The sequence below is a fragment of the Oncorhynchus kisutch genome, linkage group LG3 (genome assembly GCF_002021735.2).
Source record: "Oncorhynchus kisutch isolate 150728-3 linkage group LG3, Okis_V2, whole genome shotgun sequence".
Classification (NCBI taxonomy): Eukaryota; Metazoa; Chordata; class Actinopteri; order Salmoniformes; family Salmonidae; genus Oncorhynchus; species Oncorhynchus kisutch.
The window spans coordinates 25,001-32,583 of NC_034176.2; positions in this window are offsets into that span (position 1 = coordinate 25,001).

Genomic DNA, 7,583 nt, shown 5'->3' on the forward strand with positions numbered 1-7,583 from the left:
CACAGCAGACCTCATTTTTCAACACTGGTGTAGACAGTTAAATTTACATTAACCACAAGCCACAGTTTGGAGAGAAATAACTTTTCTTGCAATCAATTTCCTTCCCTAATAACCAATGCAGATCCTCCACCAAGGGGAGCAGCGGACCAGTCAACAACTAATATCATGAATCTTTCCAAATCCTTCATACCCACAGCAGCACAGGTAAAGCTCCTGGAGAGAGGGTTGACATTCATCCCTCGCCCAAACAAATTTGATTGGGAGGAACTTCAAAGGGACACCCACCAATATCATAGAAGACTTAAACTGTTGGACTATTTTGACTACAACACAGATGACAATCACCTACCATTTACTTTACCATCTACCTGGGAACCTAAAACCTCCCAGATAGATGGTAGAATCAGGAGACTAATCAGAATAGACAAAAACACACTTCACAACCATCAGACTCACACCGATAGGGAGGATAACCTCACACAGGTAGAAAGACAGGCATTACAACAACTTAAAAATAACCCACACATAATCATCAAACCAGCGGATAAAGGTTCAAAAATAGTAATATTGGATAAACATCAATACATGTATGAAGCCAACAGACAGTTATCAAACACCAAGCATTATAAACAAATAGAAAACAGTATACAACCACCCTAACCCTAACCCCCTAACCCTAACCCCCTAACCCTAACCCCCTAACCCTAACCCTAAAGCCAACAGACAGTTATCAAACACCAAGCATTATAAACAAATAGAAAACAGTATACAACCACAAACACAGACACAGCTAAGGACAATAATAAAAAGACTCTACGACCAACACTATATCACAGCAAAACAACGGGACTTTCTCTACGGTACAGACACCCCACGACCTAGACTATTCTACTTACTGCTAAAAGTACACAAGGAACCGGAGACATGGACAATTCCCTTTGAAGTTCCTCCTGGCAGACCGATTGTCTCAGACTGCAATAGTGAATCCTATAACATTTCACAAGATCACCATATCAACCCTCTCTCCACAAGGCACCCCAGCTTTCTCAGGGACACCTATCACTTCATGGAGAGGATTGGACCCATAGTTGTTCCCTCCCACACACACATATTCACGATAGATATTGATAGCTTATACACCAACATAAATACAGCAACAGGAATACAAGCAATTAGGAATATCTTTAAGAGATACCCAGACAACACTAGACCGGACAAAGAAATATTACAACTATTAGAAATCAGCCTGACTAGCGATGACTTTTTATTTAATGATCATTATTATCTGCAGGTGGAGGGAACAGCTATGGGCAAAAAAATTGCACCTGCTTACGCCAATATATACATGGCTGAATGGGAGAGAGAGGCACTGGCCAAGTGGCCATATCAACCCACTTTTTATTACCGCTTTTTAGACGACATAATAGGAGCCTGGCCCAACGACATCCAGTTATTCACAGATTTCATAAACATTCTTAACAGTCATCATCCATCCATTAAGGTTAAATACACAATTCACCCGCAAGAGGTCAACTTCTTAGACACAACAGTTTTTTCAGTAATAACAATCAATCACAGAAAACACTACACACTAGAGTTTACTTCAAACCAACAGACACACATGCTTTACTTCATAAACACAGTTACCATCCTAAAAATACATTTAAGGGAATAATAAAATCACAAATCATACGGTTCTACAGGATATCATCTTGCAAGCAAGACCTGGATTATGCAATAAATACACTATTCAATGTACTTAGAAGAAGAGGATATTCAAAACGATTTTTAAGAACCATTAAAAACAACACATTGGCCACCCTCCCTCCCATTCATCCAACACTCACAGACCACAGCAAATCATCCACCTCTCTTAACCTTAACCTCAATCCTACTCCTAACCTTAATCCCTCCCCAAACCTCACGCCTAACCTTAACCTTTCCCTTAACCCCACGCCTAACCTTAACCTTTCCCTTAACCCCACACCTAACCTTAACCTCTCCCCAAACCCCACGCCTAATCTTAACCTCTTCCCAAACCCCACGCCTAACCTTAACCTTTCCCTTAACCCCACGCCTAACCTTAACCTTTCCCTTAACCCCACGCCTAACCTTAACCTTTCCCTTAACCTCACGCCTAACCTTAACCTTTCCCTTAACCCCACGCCTAGCGGTCGGAGCTCCGCAGCCATAACCTAACCCCGAGCGCTACCCCGAGAGCCACATGCGTTACACGGGCAGCGCGGAGAGACAAAAGTCCACCGGCAGCCGCGCCAGACCATGTGGGGAACGTGGGCGCCTCTCGCCGGAGCGAGAAGGGAAAGGAAGAGCGCACGGGGGAAGGGAGGTAGAGCCAAAGCTCATCCTCAACGCTACCCACCGAGCCGTCCTGGTCTGAACTTAGGGGGACGAAGGCTGCACATCCCAGGCAAAGGGGGGAATGCGGGGAAGCGGGCTAGGACCGATGACACCCGCGCCGGGAGAAGGGAGAGGCGGGAGGCGTGAGCCCCCTACCCTACCCAACCCGCAGCATAGCTGGATTTTCGGCGCTCAGCCCCATGCCGGCGGCTGGCAACCCGTTAATGATCCTTCCGCAGGTTCACCTACGGAAACCTTGTTACGACTTTTACTTCCTCTAGATAGTCAAGATTGATCGTCTTCTCGGCGCTCCGCCAGGGCCGTGACCGACCTCAGCGGGGCCGATCCGAGGACCTCTCCAATCGGTAGTAGCGACGGGCGGTGTGTACAAAGGGCAGGGACCTGAGCTTATGACCCGCGCTTACTGGGAATTCCTCTCGGTGAAGGGTAGACACACGCTGATCCGCTCAGTGTGGCGCGCGTGCAACCCCGGACATCTAAGGGCATCACAGACCTGTTATTGCTCAATCTCGTGTGGCTGAACGCCACTTGTCCCTCTAAGAAGTTGGACACCGACCACTCGGGGCCGCATAACTAGTTAGCATGTCGGAATCTCGTTCGTTATCGGAATTAACCAGACAAATCGCTCCACCAACTAAGAACGGCCATGCACCACCAACCACAAAATCGAGAAAGAGCTTTCAATCTGTCAATCCTTTCCGTGTCCGGGCCGGGTGAGGTTTCCCGTGTTGAGTCAAATTAAGCCGCAGGCTCCACTCCTGGTGGTGCCCTTCCGTCAATTCCTTTAAGTTTCAGCTTTGCAACCATACTCCCCGGAACCCAAAGACTTTGGTTTCCCGGACGCTGCCCAGCCTCGGACAGACCGCTTGGGTCAACCGGGTAGGTCCACGTTTGAAGACAGGGTTTGAGAATACGTGTTTTTGGCGCCGATGCGTTACGGGATGACCATCACCACATGCTTCGCAGCCTGAGTGTGCCACTCCCCGCACCGGAACACCAATGGAGGGCCACTTGGTCAGACAGTTCGGCTCGAAATCGCACTAACGTTGCGCGGCTGGATCGTATCGAAATTAGGGGACAAACGTTTCCGAAAGAGGCTCCCCCGATAAAGGCAAATCCACTTGGGTCGGGAGGGAACATCCATCAGAACACCAGCCAAAGGCCGGCCGATAGAGTCCCTCCCAGGTGGAAAACGAATGCAAATCAGTCAGAGGAAATTAAACTCCCTGGACAACAGAGGACAACCATGGAGACGGACCGGGAAACAAGTATGGGACTGGACTGGAGAGCTAGCCCTCACCGGGACTAAACAACCACCAATCGGTCGCCGAAGGGACGGGCACCTTCATTGGACCAGAACCATGGTCATTGATGAACCAAACCCACAAGGTAATAGCTGGGATAGAGCAACTGCCCAGGACAGAGCTCAATATCCTCCCATCACCAAGCTGGGAAACGTGGATCAAAAGTTAGGACAAATCGGACGCCGAAGGGTCTGTTCAAACCACTAAATCGGACGCCGGCGGAAAATGTCCAAATTACCATGGTTCCGAGGGGCTTACATCCCTCAAAAGTACCCAGAACTCATTTTCTATTCGGGCTGATCAGTTTGACACCACCCCCGTCTCTCTAGGACATGGAAGTCTTGTTGTCAAAAACCAGGTTTCTGATTTCGCGCCGGTACCTGTCTGGTCGACCCACCCCCAAGTGTGTCATTGACGTTCAGGACAATTTATCGATATAATCTCGGAACCGCATTGGGTTTATGTGTATCCCACAATGGGCGGTAAAATTCTGTTAAACACAAAACGTGAATAAATCAAAAAGTACACATCCAATCTGGATGGGGTTTTTTTTAAACGAAAGGGCACATATAGACGAGCATTTACATTGAATTAAAACCGTTTTTGTATAAAACATTTTAATAGAAAATCGTGTTTTAAGTTTTGGAAAAAAAGTGAATGTTACAGGAAACATAGGTGCCTGTGGATGCGAAATGTTTTTGATATGCTGCAATTGTTGCCCATCACGAGAGAGGGTATGAGACGAAATTTGGGACCTCTAGCTTTTCGGGAAGTATTTTTAATCATTTTTTGAAAATTACAGAAATTGGTCCACACTTTTCACAGCCGTGTGTAACAGGGTTAAATTGGTGATTCCCCTTGCCACTTTATTGTTAAGCCAATGGGTTTTTGGTTTGAGTTTGTCTTGCCTTCACCTACTCAACATGGCATCTTATTGGCTGGTTTGCGTAGCTTGCTTACGAGGGGGGATGTTCCAGTTAGAATCGACCCAGTGAACAAGCACCAAACCAGCGGTAAGTTGTTGGTTGCAAAGCACTGTACATCAAAAGTGATTTTTATACTCTCAAGTGATGATTTAAATATACAATTTATATCAAATTGTTTGTACATGTTATTCGAACATCACACATAAGATGCAGTGGTTTTTGGAGAATATTTGTTGTGCATTTTGTTGTAGAGAATTCCCGCCAGTACTAGCTAGCAATTTACCGTGTCTGGTGGGGGGGGGTTTCATATATTTTGTACAGTGCGTGAGTGCAGAGTTGGATGGTGAGACGTGCATTGCATGACGTGCAATTTTGTGTCGTTCTTATCAGAATAAAGCTACATGACTGGTGCTACATGTTGGAGTTCCGTGTCGATGACTGATTGTACACAACGCAAGACGAGTACTGTTACACGTGCACCCGGTGATTGAAAACGTGCATCTGATAACCCAAAAATTACATTAGCGGTGTTATAAAAAATTCATGCCCGCTTGGGACCACCCTAATACGGACCTTTATCCATGGGGGACCCTATACCTCCGTGCACCTGGTGATTGAAAATGTGCACCTGGGAACCTAAATATTAAAATACTGTCCGGTTACTGTGTGCGCCGCCCGGTTACTGTGTAGGCCGCCATCTTGGGCTATATGCCGGTACACCAAAACGTGAATAAATCAAAAAGTACATATCCAATCTGGATGGTTTTTTTTTTAAACGAAAGGGCACAAATAGACGATAATTTACATTTAATTAAAACCGTTTTTGTATAAAACATTTTAATAGAAAATCGCGTTTTAAGTTTTTGGAAAATAGTGAATGTTACCGGAAACATAGGTGCCTGTTAGGGCCATTTGTTTTTGACATGCTCTACTTGTTGCCCATTGAGAGAGAGGGTATGAGACGAAATTTGGGACCTCTAGCCCCTCGGGAAGTATTTTTAATCATTTTATGAAAATTACCGATTTTGGCAGGAAAAAATAAATTGCCGTGCATCTGGTAACCTAAAAACGAACTCATAATTTAAAGTAGTCACCTCGTAAGGTGTTTGAAGGTAGGCACCTGGTAACCTAATAATAAAAATACTGTCCTAAATGCACTTGTCGGTCATGCTGATATTAATGCCCGCTATAGGACTATCATACTACGGCCCTCTATCCATGGGCGCCCGTCATGAGTGCTTTATTGGCTGTTTAAAATATCACGATGGTTACTGATTGTTGTGCATCTGGTAACCCAAAAATTAAAAGATGGTCCTAAATGCATTTAATGGTAATTCTGATTTTAATGCCCGCTATAGGAGCACCCTACTACGGCCCTCTTTCACTCAGGGCCGTCCTGGGTGCTTTATGGACTGTTAGCCAAGTGCTGGAGGAGGAAATAGACCCGTGCACCTGGTGATTGAAAACGTGCATCTGGTAACCCAAAATAGACCCGTGCATCTGGTAACCCAAAATAGACCCGTGCATCTGGTAACCCAAAAATTCAAATATGGTCCTAAATGCATTTAAGGGTCATTCTGATATTAATGCCCGCTATGGAAACACCCTACTACGGCCCTCTCTCTGTCGGGGGCGACCTGAGTGCATTATGGACACTTTAAAATATCACGATGGATACTGATTGTTGTGCATCTGGTAACCCCAAAATTAAAAGATGGTCCTAAATGCATTTAATGGTCATTCTGATTTTAATGCCCGCTATAGGAGCACCCTACTACGGCCCTCTTTCACTCAGGGCCGTCGTGCACCTGGTGATTGAAAACGTGCATCTGGTAACCCAAAATAGACCCGTGCATCTGGTAACCCAAAAATTCAAATATGGTCCTAAATGCATTTAAGGGTCATTCTGATATTAATGCCCGCTATGGAAACACCCTACTACGGCCCTCTCTCTGTCGGGGGTGACCTGAGTGCATTATGGACACTTTAAAATATCACGATGGATTGGTCACTCTCTCTCTGGGCCTATGGACTTTGGACTTACCCACAAGGTAATAGCTGGGATAGAGCACCTGCCCAGGACAAGGCTCAATATCCTCCCACCACCAAGCTGGGAAACATGGATCAAAAGTTAGGACAAATCGGGCGCCGAAGGGTCTGGTCAAACCACTAAATCGGTCGCCGGCGGAAAATGTCAAAAGTATCATGGTTCCGAGGGGCTCACATCCCTCAAAAGTGTCCGTTACTCATTTTCTATTCGGGCTGATCAGTTTGACACCACCCCCGTCTCTCTAGGACATGGAAGTCTTGTTGTCAAAAACCAGGTTTATGATTTCACGCCGGTACCTGTCTGGTCGACCTGGCACTGAGTGTGTCATTGATGGACAGGCTAATTTATCGATATAATCCCGGAAACTCACCGTGTTTATGTGCGCCCTGCCATTGTGGGTCAAATTCAGTTACAGCCAAAACGTGAATAAATCAAAAAGTACACCTCCAATCTGGATGGGTTTTTTTTTTGCACGAAAGGGCACATATAGACAAGCATCTCCATTGAATTAAAACCGTTTTTGTATAAAACATTTTAATAGGAAATCGTGTTTCAAGTTTTGGGAAAAAAGTGAAAGTTACAGGGCACATAGGAGCCTGTGGATGCGGAATATTTTTTACATGCTGTAATTGTTGGCCATCACGAGAGAGAGAGGGTATGAGACGAAATTTGGGACCTCTAGCCCTTCGGGAAGTATTTTTAATCATTTTTTGAAAATGACAGAAATTGGTCGAAAAAATGACAGAGTCCACTTTTCACAGCCGTGCACCTGGTGATTGAAAATAGGCACCTGGTAACGCAAAAATATAATTACGGTTCCGTGCAACTGGTGATTGAAAATAGGCACCTGGTAACACAAAAATATAATTACGGTTCTAAATACATTTACCTGGACTCCTAATATTACAGCCACTATGGAGCCCC